Source organism: Orbicella franksi, chromosome 4 (assembly GCF_964199315.1).
Source record: "Orbicella franksi chromosome 4, jaOrbFran1.1, whole genome shotgun sequence".
NCBI classification, from domain to species: Eukaryota; Metazoa; Cnidaria; class Anthozoa; order Scleractinia; family Merulinidae; genus Orbicella; species Orbicella franksi.
The window spans coordinates 14164251-14179205 of NC_138148.1; the positions used below are offsets into that span (position 1 = coordinate 14164251).

Genomic DNA, 14955 nt, shown 5'->3' on the forward strand with positions numbered 1-14955 from the left:
AGTGTACATTAATTAACCAAATTATGCTGTTTTTAGTTGACCAGTGCTACTACATAGTAATGTGATGTTGAAGTGCACAAATTTACAAACATGCCCAGTATCAACTTGTCAAACATATGAACTGGCCAGACAGTGTAGATTACAAAATTCTCTGAAAGGTAAGATGTTTCTGAAACATTATTTTGTAATTAATGATTTCTCAGACATTGTTTTCTTCAAGAAAAGATTCATACCCCACATGGAGGTTTTTTCTCTATTGGAGCTCTTGATTCCTGATACGTTAATTTGGAATTTCTACAGACTGGCCATGAATGGGTGTTGGGTGTGAATATCTTCTGGAACTGCACGTTCATTCATTGAGTAAGCAAGAACATCAGTATTTATCCTGACAAACTCTGATTTTCTTCTGGAAGCTGAACTCATATACAGTTGTACAGTTATATGTACAACCAAACAGCCTGGATGAACCTGTGATTGGGACTGTGCACATTGTTGTTACCCTCAATGTTCCTGCAGTTTCCTGTTTGAAGCAAATTGCATTTGCTCTCGAAAGCAAGTGGCGAAGTTCATAACAGTTATGTAAGTTTGCTTTGTATCTCAGGGCAGAGCCTGCCACAGTGAAAGTTGGAGTACCAACCCCTAGCATTTGATTCACTACTAACACTCAGTAAACAACTAACAATGAAGTACACTGTATATCAAAGAAAGGAATTACATGCCTGTTCCTGTCAGTCAATATATGAACAGTTTACAGATGGGGAGCCTGTATTAAGACATCAAGGATTTTCAAAGCAACCATGGCCTGGTGAGATATTTCTGAGGAAATATAAATTTAAGGTCCTTATGATTGCTTATAGGCATTGATTTTTATTGTAAACAATATCTTACTGAGTGTATTTTTCTTGTGTACTAATTGTTGTCGAACACAGAGATCACTGTTATGACAGAGATATTAATTTGTGAAAAGTTCTATTAACAAATGCATCTGGGAACAAATTAATTTGTCATGGATGCAGCTTCTGAGAGATCCCCAATATTAATGGAACATACACTGTTCATACGTGTAAAAGAGTTCAGTAATTCATTACTTATGATTGTAATGCTTTGTTTGGTTTCTCTGTATTTACAGACAACTTGATGGGATTATAAATTCTGCACTAAGTTCATTGAATAAACTGACTTGGAGGTTCAGTTCTGCAACCCATCCTGTTTGTAGTAATATCATAGCTACAACATTGTGACAGATACCCTGCATTACATTATTAAGATACACATATTAACTAATTATTTTTAAGTGCCTATTAAATTAATCAGTTTTTCTTAGAGATAATTTACTCATGATTTATTTAAACAATTGGCTCTTTGGCTTTAAAATGATATTTATTGAGCTTTTAAATCAATTTTGTGATAATCTGCATTGGACATGGCATAAATTGATATTTTGCCAACACGAAATGGAGAACTGGGTCTTAAGCAAAGTTGCAGGATTAGCATTTTTGTAGAAAGAAAGGGTTGAGAAATTTGTGACATTCTACAGACAGCCTTACCATTCGCAATGTCCGATAAGGTTAATTTGTTCCATTCTGTTGTAGAAATAGTGTTTATAAATTATTTCAATCTGTTGTTTAAATGATTGCCTTATAACCCAATGTCTGGCTTTGTTGCATGTAGGATATTGATGTATTTTTTATCCATTTTGCTGTAAATTATCTTAATTGATGTGTCAATCAAACATATCTTGGATATGCTGGGCTCTTCTGACAAATGTACCTATGCCTGATGACCTTGGAGTGCATTTGGTTGTGTAGTGCAGACAAAATACATGTACATAATATAACTTCCTCTTAGCTTACTGATAATTCTTGGTATAATTTAATCATAGCAAAATTAATTAATGGATTACCCAATAACAGCTCTTGTAGTCCACAATGCCAGTTGAGAAAAAGAACAAATCATATTGAAATTAATAATAAAATTATTATTAGAAGCCTATGCAAGTATTCATGATCAGCAAAAAAAAATATCGTAATTACCATTCATGCGAGGGTGATTTTGTTTATTGCAAACCCTTCCGGCAGGAGGAGACTCCATACAATAATGAAGATGGCTAAATGTATCTTTGGGGACAAGTTAGAAAACAAAACTTTCCAACTTTTCACATATGTATACTGTTTTGGTATTTTTGTGAGATTTCATTTGGTAGAGATTCAGGGACTGAGTATATTGTAACCACTGCATTTCAATCAGTCCCCACAACAAAAGAATGTGTAAACTTCTTTTGTGTGGGAGTCCCCATGTTAACTAAGGAAGAATATAATGATTAATAACAGAAGCATATCACTTAGAAGCGTTTAACTCTGGTTCAATGCTGCCGATTATCCCGAACCAATCAAATTTAACTTCCTAATGTGGAGCAAGGGCTCTCGCGTGGATATGTCATATACGCGCAGACTACACGCGGACAGCAATGGCGGACACATTTCGTTGCGAGTTGAGAGAAGGTTGCTGTTTCTGGACCGATTTCTGCACTCATCATGAGAATCAAACGAACCTTTTCTAGGAGCTGCCAGTGTAATACCTAGGCCAGTTATCTGCCAAGTCTCAATTGTAGGTAAGCTTTTTTTTGCATCAAAACTAGTCAATGGAAATCATGCTATGCTGAAAACGTTTGTTTAGCACACGAGCTTTCGTTTGCTGGATAACAATGATCTGTATTGTGGATTATTTTCGCGTGATAGTTGAACTTTAAGAAAATCGGACTTGAAATTGTGGCTTTTCCCTTGATTTGTCATATGTTCGCGCCATGATTGTGTGATTTATACCCTTGTTTTATCACGATAAGTGAATAATTTTGTGGCTCGGCTTGTTCCCTTTATATCTTAATGAATGTTTTCTTGTTAATTTCTTGTTGTAGTACGTATGCCATCCGTTTGTTTGGCCGATGTTCAAGGGTTTTGGATCCTGCTTTGGATACTAACTGGTCTACCAAACTGAGACATCATCTCATTTACCGTACATTTACATGTTCATTACCATGTTACTGCCGGTCTTGAATTGTTATCTCAATCAAAAATTTACTACTCTTGGATGTTATTCTTCAGCCATTTTTGATCTCCCACTTCTGTACACTTGTTTTCCTTTGAATGTTGGCCGTAGTGGGAGACTATACATAAGTTTAAATCAATAAATAATAAGTGTTTTATGTGAATTTATATTACACATGACTGTCAACCCACCTGGTGCTGAGTTTAAAAAACATACTTTGTAATTAAATTGTTATTTTCAAGTAGATGCAAGTCAGTGTTTTTTTCATCTCCCATCTGCAATTTAAGTTACAACCACTGTAAATAGTATGAGGTCTATTATTTGTCCAAACCATTCTTTTCATGTAATTCAACCAGACCTTTCCATTGAGCCCAATTTCCCTTTACATGGCCTCACGAGGGCCCCTCCCATGTACCGAGAACCCAGGAATGGACACACCGAGCAAATACAAGTTACATACAACAACTAAACACTAGGTGAAGAGAAATCTCTAACTCTCATCACTTTTAACATTGATATTGTCAATGACAATGACTGAGGCAAACTCATTAGTAGGCCTTTTACATTCAACACATTCAAGCAAGTTGAGCAAGACCAAAATCATCTTTATCACACTTGTCTACAAACCAGATACATATTGCACATTAATCTTGGATTTATAATGTTATTTTTTGCCATTTACATTGGTTGCCCTTAACTTAGTGATTGTTGAAGCAAACCATACCATACTTCCACAATATTATTATCAATTTGCCATTATTTATTTATTTATTTATTCGTGTATTCATTTATTTATTTATTCCAGTTACTGCAATTTATTTTTGTTATTTTGAAAGAAACCTCGCTCATTAGGGACTGTTCATTTTTTATGGCGTGGGGAGGGGGACAGCTGGTGGGATTTGATAAAAAGTACCTCTTCATCAGAAATTTTTTTTCCTACCCCCCTTGTACCCCCAAATGTCTGTGATAACTCATTGCAGTCTGAAAAGCATAGATGATTTTAAGCCAGGATAAGCAGTTTTGACACTGCAACAGTTAAGGTGGCCGAACACAGTTTTTGCGCGTGCTTTTGCTAATGCAATTCAGCGCGCGCACAAGGATTGCAAAAAACAAACATGCGGTCAATAGAGCGATCATTTTATTTACTCAACACCTGCAGTATCTGTACTATTTTTCTCTACAATTGAACACAATGTATTGATGGCTTTAGTCTTTTGTCACAAAGATATGTGAGAAAAGGTAACGATGCAAAGAACCCAGGAATTCTCAGCTTTTTCTTTGTTACCGAAAGAACCCAGTTAAATGCAGCGCATGCATAGTAAGTAAAAAAATTGCTATTGAATGAAAATTTGCACTCTCGGAAATACGCCTATTTCTCGAGAACCACTCGTTAGAATTTCACGAAATTTGGCAGGAAAATACTTTACGAAATAAGTAACTGGAGTATTGAAAATAATTGAACTTTAACAAAGGAAATTCTAGATATTCCAGTGAACCTTCAACAAGGGATAATTAAAGATCTCTCTGTTAAATTATTAGCAAAATGGTGTTAACTTGTGAGAATCGTTACAAGCTTGTTGCATGCAAATTATAAAGAAAATCTAATGACTAGATTTTCTACAAATAAACAAAACCGATTTTAAAGGCCTAACCATCAAAAAACCAAAGTTTGTGTTGTTAACTTGCTTGCTGCCATTTGTGGTGTCCGAGAGATGAAGGGTGTTAGAGAAAAAGGTGAATGAAACACAGGTATCAAAAACTGTGTTCAGCCACCTTGTCATAAAAATAGACAAGGATCAGAGCCCCTAAATCATACTGAATTGCTTTGACTGTTTGATGAAAAGGAGTTGTATGGTCATTATTGAAGGTTTGAGCGTATTTACAGGGTTCAAAGAAGGGGGATCTGAGGGCATACTCCCACATGAAAAATTGAATATTCAGGACTTCAGGAATTTTATTTCAGGCATTATAGCAGGCCTTTTGCACTTGAAGATGCTGTCATCACAACACCCACATTCAAATAGAAATACACAAAGCCTATGTAAGTTACTCAAGGGGGTTCAGCTATATTTAGCAACCAAATTCTTACAAGGAGTTTAATTCCTGCTGCAGGGTACCTAGCATAGCATGGGGGGGGGGGGGGGGGGTGTCTGGGAAGATTTTAAAGCTTCAGACAGGGTTCGTACCCTTTCCAGAAAAAAATTTCCAGGACTTTTCCAGGACTCAGATTGATTTTTCCAGGACTCTAAAATTCACATTATCCCTTTCACTCCCGAGATCTCAATGTTAATTCTCCTTACTGTCTGCCATACATTTCTTTTTTTTTACTTGAGTTTAACAGATTTCCAGAACTTTCCAGGACCAGTAGCCTTTTTCCAGGACTTTCCAGATTTTCCAGGACCCGTACAAACCCTGTTCAGAACCCGAGGAATGCTATTTAGGTATTCTGGCATAAACTTTGCACTATATAGATGCTATCATGAAATACCTGTAAAAAAAACGACGGAACAAAATTAAATACAGTCGAACCTCCCGTAAGCAACCACCCAAAATGTCAAGCCTAAGTGGTTGCTTACAGGAGGTGGTTGCTTACGAGAGCTTCGACCATATTGGGTCAAAATTTCGGATCATTAGCATATATAACTGCAGAGACTTACCCCATGTTTTAAATGTTTTATTCATGTCATTTTAGGAAAGAATCCGGTACTTTCAAATGAGAAATTTCAGTCTCTTGTACTACACAGGCATACAATAATGATACAGCATCAGATTATCGAATTTAGGCTCTATTATTTGTGAAGTGGTCGCGGTCGCTTAAGAGGTGGTTGCTTACAAGAGGTTCCAAATATAGTGCTTTGACTTTGAAACTTTTTGTAATCTGGAGAACTGGTTGCCGAGGAGAGTAGGTCACGCCCGAAGGTTCAACTAGACCTGTATTCAAGTTAAAAGAGACAAAAGCTGACATTTCTCTGTTTTATCAAAAAGAAGTTATTTGTGTAAGTTGAGCTATATTTAGCAACCAACGCTATAATCTTTCTGGTTACCACTTCTCTGGGTTCCCCTTTTTGATGTTTCTGTTCTCCACTCCCACTGTTTGAGCAAAAGCAGGATATAATTTCCATCCCCACAAGAAGGTGCATAAATTATAAAAATACTTACAAATGAATTAAAATCTCAGTCATTTCCAAAACTTGTGTTATTTTTGGAGTCACAACACAAAGTTCAAGTTGCTATTCAGATTGGCAATTATTCTCGGCACCTTGAATTGCTAAGTTTTGCATTTAATTTACACAAGTCACACAATGTAAATTACGCACACACACCAGAAAAGCTTTTCATTCAGTTTGATTGGCTTATATCTTTCCTTAACACAATCGTGATCGTCTCTTTGCCACACTAGTAGACACTTAACAGAATAGCCATAATTTGTAAGATGAAAAAAAAAATCTGGCATTTTTCCTGAAGCATGGATCTGCTGTTGCCCTGGAGACAATAATTTGCCAACTTGAAACATAAAGGAACAACTCTGAACAAGTAAGTACATCAAGTAAACCGTACGACTATAAAGCTAGAAAATGACGTAAATGTGATAAACGAAAGGCTTTAAACTGACCTTGACGACATGATGGCTTGTTACCAAACAAGTTGTAGCCCACTTGGTTTACCACCTAGCTCTGAAAAACTTTCGAGAATGAATCGGCGAGAAAGGGAATTAAATCTTACTTTAACACGAACAAGTTCTCTTCCTTCAAACACATTTATTTTTACTACTTATAACCAGGCATACTTTTTTTTCTTGTCCTCCGCAACATCAACCGCTGTGATCTGCTTCGCAATCCAACAGGTGGCTGGACGTTCGACTACATATGGAGATCTAGAACTTTACGAAGCCGTTTTCGAAGACTAAGAGCCGCAGCAGACCCAAACTTTAACAAAGAAAACCTTATCCTCTGGCGTATATGGATGATACTTACCCTCCGACATTTTGCTTTGCATTTCTCTGAACTTCCATGACATACTTCAAACTGTAGCGCTTATTAAATTCCAGATAACACGAAACGATCGACCGTACAATATCACCACCTTTGCAACTGTCCTGAACAATCTTCCTAACTTCCTCACTTTTTCATACGTCCCTTACATATTCATACCACCTAACCTAAGTATCGCGTATTTGTCGCGAAAGAACTTCGCCTGTTCACTATAAAATAAATCAAAAACTCTCTCACTTGATCTCTTTATTTATATTACGGACAGACTGCTACAATGTTTTACCGATCCGAACTCGCTGGCACAAGAGTCCAGTTTAACCTTGAATGTTTCTGCCAACTCACCAGAAACTCTTTCAAGTACAACCTCCTCTCTTAATGCTTTTCCCTTGACGCAAATCTTCTTTTTCATCTTGCCCGAGAACTTCTTCCCTCTAGACGCCATTTTGAACAGGTTTGTTTTGCAAGAGATTCACGCGAGGAGTTCGCGAAGAGCGCGCTATGCAGAATTTCCTTATATGGGCAAAAATTAGAAGTGTGATTTTCATTCGTCGGGAATAATCGGCAGCATAGTTTAAAACAGATAAGGGAAGTTAAACGCTTCTAGGTGATATGCTTCTGTTAATAACAATGCCTTGTCTTTCTGAATAAGGTAGGAAAGAACAAGAAATGCCACCAAAAAGCACAGAAGACAGTTCTGTTATGTGATCAAGATTTTTGGTGGCTTCCCAGAAATCCTTGAAATCATGGCTCTATATTTCATAATCACACCATCTTACACCTCGATCTGCTGATGTAATACTAGTTCCGGCTGAAACTATTAAATCATTCGCGATTTACCTAACATACATGCTGGATTATTTTCATTAGTAACAACATTCCGAAAAATAACTGAGGAGCTCCGCTTTTAGGCTGGCCTAAATCTATATATTACAGAAGATCACAAAGGCACGAACAACCCCAAGAAGAGAGCCCGACGCGGAATTTAAATCCACCGCCGTTTTACCTTATGTCCAAGGAGTCTCGGAGTCTCTCCCCCGCTGCCTAGAACAACAAGGCATTCGCACCGTCTTCAAGTCCGACACGACACTTCGATCACACTTAGTGCGACCCAAGGACACTGTCAACCCGGCTAAACAAGATGGTGTTGTCTACAGGATTCCCTGTGAGTGTGGCAAAGTCTACATCGGGGAAAGAGGGAGATCTATGCAGGAGAGGATCGAAGAACCCGACAGGGATATACGACTCGTCCGTACCCAGACCTCCGCCGTTTCTGAACACACCTACGAGACCGGCCACTATCCTATCTGGAAGGAGGTCAAGTTTATTGATCGAGATCCTCACTGGTACACACGTAGGGTCAAGGAAGCTATTCACATAAGACTTCACCCTAATAACATCAACAGGGATGGTGGAATTGAAATTCCTGAAGCATGGATGCCCACGATCGAAAAACACAACAACAGGATAGGAGAACAGTACAACAGCGGACCACTGAGGGAACAGCTACTCGTCGGAACAATGGAACCATAGGAGGATCGAAATGCACCAATCACAGCCGACCTTTGTGATATAAATGATACCGTGCAATCAGTCGACCTTATCGCCTGAAGACGTCGCGATCTACATCTCAAGTGACTACATCGTGAGACAAACGACAATACACTTTATTATGAGAGCCTACAGGCAACAAAATTTGCGTCTGAGGGTGGAGTCTTCTCGACTGAACCAGATTTATCCCACGATGCCCTTTCTGGTTCTTCTCATTTTGTATCCATTGCTCTGGACAGGAACAGTTCTTTTTGTTGCTACGCCACCTTATTCCCCATAGGTCCTGATGACAAGGGCTTACTGTTGTGTTCAAACTACCTTCATCCACGTCAAAACAACCTTGGAAACAAAATGTGTGATATGCGTTTACTGGAAGTTTAGTTTAAAGGTAAGGGTTTCGAAAAACCATGCGACAGCAACGTAACCCCGGGGATGTAAGCCCTTGGGTAACATTGAGAAAGGCATCACAGATAATGTCACGCAGTATTATAGGACTCCGCTTTCTTACGCAATTTAAATGATACGTGAGAATGTTTCGGCGACAGAAGAAAGCAGAGGAGCCATCAGCGTTTTTGTACAGTGAATGGGATTCAATGCTGGTAAGTGCCTTTATACCTTATTTAACAAGCAAGAGGACAACAATGCGATAAGTCATCAGATTCGCAGATTTTAATAATAACAAGCGGGGTCTACAAATTATTATTATTTTTTCAGTCATCTCTGTAATTCCCTTATATGTTATTACCTTAAAGTTTCTCTTGACTTTTCTCTTGTAGTGAGGCAAGCCGACAAGTATTCCCCCCCCCCCTGCCCCACCTTTAATTTCTAGTCCCTCTTCTCCACGTGGTTAGTAATTGGGATCATTTTCGTGGGAGAAACTGGTAAATAGCCAGGCCGCAATATAACTCAAGAGACTATAGTCTCAAGAGACTATTACGCTTTTGCACGGTCAGCTACATTGAAAAGTGTCATTAGATTTTGATTTCGCGTATCATGAAATCACGCCTTATTGGGCCTCATAGTGATTGTCTGTTACCGTAGCACTCAGTATTTTCTCGATAATCTTCCGCAATATTTTCGATCTAAAGAGAAAATTGAATTACGAATACACTGACCTGCTCTAGCCAACAGTAGCTTTGCTTCGTCCAGAGAAGAATCGCTCACATCAGTAGCCTTCAAATCACCTTGAATGTCTTTGTCACATTTTCGAATTAAACACATTGAACATGTGCGGGATTCGTAACTCTAGGACCGCACGTGCCCCCATAACTGCAGGTGACCATTTCTTAGTTGTTATTGTCATGTGATACCACACTCGAGGATCACACGACCGTGGCATAAAAATAGTAGATCCAGGTTTTTTATTTCACAGCAATGAGAGTTTCAAAATTTGCAGACTTATTTCACAAGAATCTTTATCAAGTAGTCTCAAAGAAAGATATTATATATACATATTTTTTGATGAATTCGATTCGCGAAAAGCGATTTGTCAATTATCGTCACGCCATCTCACCGCTATCACACCCGGTGTAACGCTGCTGATTAAATCAAGCCATGCATGTGGACGGTAAGTCCAAAACTATATGTTGTTTTAAAATCGGAGAAGAAAACCCTCTACTTGGCAATACCATTTTGTTTTAATGAGAACACGAAACGCCTTGCAGCACACTAAATAGGACTTAGATGGAATAAATTTAATATCCACAAATTTCCGCTTCAGTAAACAAATACGCACGTACTCATAAACAAGTTAGAACTCCTTTTCCGGGTAAAAAAAAAAATATATTACTTTCGATAAAATTGCCCACAGAAGATAAAAAATAACTGTAAATCATTTAAATGGGAGAAAGGGTCGCATTCAGGCTAAACTTTCAGCTGTTGTTTAGGTTATCTCTTGTATTCATGAAGACAACTGTAAGTTCAAAGGTCATAAAATTCAAGCGAGTACCATAAATATTTTCGGTCGTCTAAATTCGCAGTTTAAGTTGCCCCAAAATTGTATTTCACAGAACGATAGAGGAAGCCTTATTCTTTCTACAGTATACCAGCTTTACAGTGGAATCCATGTACCAGGTAGGGAGTTTTGCCGTTGAAATTTGCCAAAATCGAGCTTTCTGATAATGCTGTTTAGGAGGGTAAATTTGAAAATGTTTTAAAAATTCAGGTTTGAATCTCTCCCAAATTTTAATAACGGTACTTTGTAAAGGAAGGGTCATTGAATTGTGTAATATCGAAATAGTTTTGATATTTGTTTTAGTTTTCTTACACGGGTCACAAATACGAAGCACATTTTTCAGTGGTTCGAGGGCTTCTCCAAGAGTGAAAATTAAAAAATCGCTTTTCTTGAAAAATATAAATCCAAACGAACTAAAATTTGAATTTTCTTAAATAGTTTCCAAAGGGCTTTCTTGTGAAAAAGTTTGAGGGAATTCGATTTTTGCATTTTGCACACCTATCCGTAGTATTTACAGGAAGTCACTCTTAAGTCCCTTTGGTTGTACGAGATGGTTCTGGAATGCAAGATGACTTAAATAATTTCGCTCCGTAGGTTTGACTAGCTTGTTGACTGTTTTTAGGATTTCCAGTTGCGACCTCTCAAATTAGAGTTTCTCAAATCAAGACAGTTATGGTCAAAAGAGAGGACGAACAACAGGAACTACAAGAAGCTGAGCAACAAGAACAACAACAACAAGAACAAGAGCAACAACGAAAGCAAGTCCGAAATACTACGGGGGGAAATGTGACCACGAATTTCTTACTCGACCCCAAAATTTACTTCCGGCACCTCAAGCTACTCCCTTCACTACCCCACTAACAACAATGTCATGTTCACCCGTCTCAAGTCCGGTCAGGGTATCGTTTACAGCGCAAGGAAGCGGTGTAAACACTCGGCCAGGTGTGGCTGCACCACCGCTCTCTTCACAAAGATTTCAACCGCCCATGTCGTTTCCATCAATCCAACAGAATGGCTACCAGAGTCCACCCAGGTCCGTTCCGAGGCTACCTACCGGGGGCCCTGTGGTAAATGGCCATAGAATGGCCTCTACGGCCGTTGTGTCGTTCAGAAACGTCCAAAGGCACTTGCAGGCCACACAGATGAACTTGTCAGAGCTCCATCAGGCGGTGGAACCTGTTTCATTCCATACCTCCGAGCCCATTCATGATGCGGCCACTCGACTTCTGTCAGTATCCCTGAGGTTTGGTCGTAGGCTTCCTTGCTTCAGACGCTTGCCCTTTCGAGACCAAGTTATCCTTTTGGAGGAAGGGTGGAAGGAATTGTTGCTTTTAGATTCAGTTTTCTGGGCGTTTACACTAACACTAGGGGGCTCCCCTGAGGCAGAGAAGGACCAACGATGACAGCAGGAAATAAAGAAAATGCAGGAGGCCCTGACGCCTTTAAAAACACTCAAGTTGGACAGTTCTGAGTACGCTTGCCTTAAAGCCGTCGTACTTTTCAGGACAAGTAAGTTCAATCAATCCATCCATCCATCCATCCATCCATCCATCCATCAATCATCAATCAATCTTTATTTAAACACGAAAATCTTATCATAAAAATGGTCTTCCTAGGAGTCGTGTAAAAAATTACAAAGAATAAATTAACTATATTAACAGGAATGGATTAACTAACATTACATTGCATTAACTAACAAACTAATTAACTAGCCTACAGTAAAAACCTATGTTATAAAACTTTCTCTAATTTACGGTGCACTACAAATAATCTTTCCCATTCAGTGAGGTTTTAAACAGTTTCAAACTAGAAAGGTGTCTGATTTCCGATAGAATCTTGTTCCACAGAACAGATCATCTATGGTTATAGTTAACCTTTAGTTTTGTTTGTTTGTTTTTTCGTTTTATGGAGTGCAACGATGTGTATGGGTTATTGACCAAGTTCTTTTTTTGCGCGTTTATGGACCAAGACAGAGTCGAGGTCCATAAACTCGTAAAAAAAAGAACGAGGCCAGTATCCAGCCATCTTGACCGAACAAGCTTGGTCAATAAAGGATTTATTATATGGGATAAAACACCAAAAAATGATCTTTGTACTTGTTTATCTTCAAGGACTGAAAGGGAAGCCAGTTGTATGCAACAATCAATAGCGCGTGCACTTTTATCCTGCCTGATTGGGTCATTGCAGAAATACAAGCATTTGATTAGTTTACACTTTTGACGAGCAAATGTCTAACTACTGAATGGAATTAACAAATATACGAAACCGCTCGAAGCATTTTTTGTACCTCAAAAATGTCCCAAAAAGGCTTCAATTTTCAGCACTTTAGTTCTGAAGAAGGTTTAACCAGAAGAGCAAGACATGTTCATTTCATCTGCCCGTCGCTTTCCCGATCTTAGGCGCTTGGAAGAATTATTGCTCGGCTCTGTGACGCTACAAGGTTGTCGGATTCACCACACTCGAAAAGCTTGTCTTCCTCGGCCATATTCTACAACAAGTTGTCGGCGTTTGCCACTTACACTGTAAAACTTGATCTTGAGAGTTTGAAGTTGTATCCCGCAATAATATTCGCATTTGAACCTCTTTTGTTCAAGGAGCGTTGAAGACTTCGTTAAAAAGACGTGAAAATGACAGGCTCGTACTCTGTGCCGTCTAATTTCTTCACGATTTTATAAACATTTGCACAACAGCGAATTCAGTTCTTCCTCAGGCATGTCACACAGTTCCTTATTCTCGTTTTCTTGAAAATAATACCGCTTCCATCCCTTCATGTCATTTTGTGTTTTACTTAAGCTTAAGCTTACCGTGTTTGCCGGTTTTTGTTGCGAAATAAATTCAAGAAACTCGTCAACATTTTTGTTTTCTTTGTTTTTATTCTCGTTGAGGCTTTCAGTTTTCTCGTTTTCCAATTCCATCGATACAGAGAGACCACACGAAATCTTTAACTGTCACGGAAAATATTTTTCACGGCACATATTACGAAAGGAAATTCTGGTGAACCGGACTCCGCTCCCGAGAAATTTTTCTTGCGGGACACAGCGCGTAATACCAAGCGGGTAGCTAATCGCGGCGCAGGATTTGGTTCATCTTGCCTGCTCACGGAATTAGCCATATACTAAAACGCCTTAATATATGGCAAGCTCCGCGAGCGGGCAAGATGAATCAAATCCTGCGCTGTGATTGGCTACCCGAGCGGGCAAGATAGAGCTATCTTGCCCGCTCGGGACTACCCGTCGTGTCCCGCAAGAAAAATTTCCCCGAAAGCCATATAATAAATCCTTTATTGACCAAGCTTGTTCGGTCAAGATGGCTGGATATTGGCCAAGTTCTTTTTTTGCGAGTTTATGGACCGAGACGGAGTCGAGGTCCATAAACTCGCAAAAAAAGAACTTGGCCAATATCCAGCCATCTTGACCGAACAAGCTTGGTCAATAACCCATATATCTTGCCCGCTCGGGTAGCCAAACGCAGCGCAAGGTCATGTTCATCTTGCTCGCTCACGGAGCTAGCCATATAATAAGAACAGATAAAACTGTATTCCGATCACACGTAAATTCGCTGGAATCTAGTTTGTTAACAAAGCCGGTTTTCCTCACGTACACGCAGGAATGACTGACGACCTAATAGTCTCTTGTGTGTCATATTTTTTTGCAGATACACAGGGTCTGAAGGCGGCAGATCAAGTGGAAGAACTTCAAGACGAGGCTCAGCTTATATTAGCAGACTATATCTGGTCTAGACTTCCAGCTCAACCCGCTCGGTTCGGTAAAATACTCCTGAGTGTAGCCGCACTGCGCAGTCTCGCTGAAAAACCCATTGAACACTTGTTTTTCAGCGCAGTTCCTGCCAAAGACATCTTTGAGTCGATATTATCACAAGTAATTAGTACCAACTAGAGGTTAAGGGACCAAGTAAGCGAACAGACCTCTTGGTTGGGTTGTTCAAAGCCCGATTAAGCTAACCAGGGATTAACGAGAATTTTTGTTTCGTTTTTGTAACTTTTCGGTGAGGTTTTCTCTTTATATTGTTTGTCCTAAAACTTTGGGTTGGAGTAATATCGAACTACGCAAAACATAAGCAGTGAAAAACATTTTTATACAAGGAAAAGGAACAATTCGGTTAACTTTTAATCCTGGGTTAGCATTAACCGGCTTTCGAACATTCCTTCTTGTACCAAGCATTGTTACTCTCTGCCTGACATTGCTGTCAGTTGATCCGTATGGTGCTGAAAAACGTAACCCTAATCTTGCGTTATCGTGTTAACAACATGGATAATTTCTCTGGTGTAGTTCCGTTAATAAGAACATTTTGTGACACTATTTATCGCTCTATGACTGCGCATGACTATTTGACTCGGATGTAAATCAGAATTGTACTGTTCAATCTAACCCTTTCGGAATATGTTTGTATGATATT

General features: G+C 39.0%; 1 pseudogene; it reads left to right on the forward strand.

The window, feature by feature from the left end:
• The first annotated feature begins 11268 nt into the window (after window positions 1-11268).
• On the forward strand, window positions 11269-14780 carry LOC145483500 (photoreceptor-specific nuclear receptor-like; annotated as a pseudogene).
• The last annotated feature ends 175 nt before the right edge of the window (window positions 14781-14955 follow it).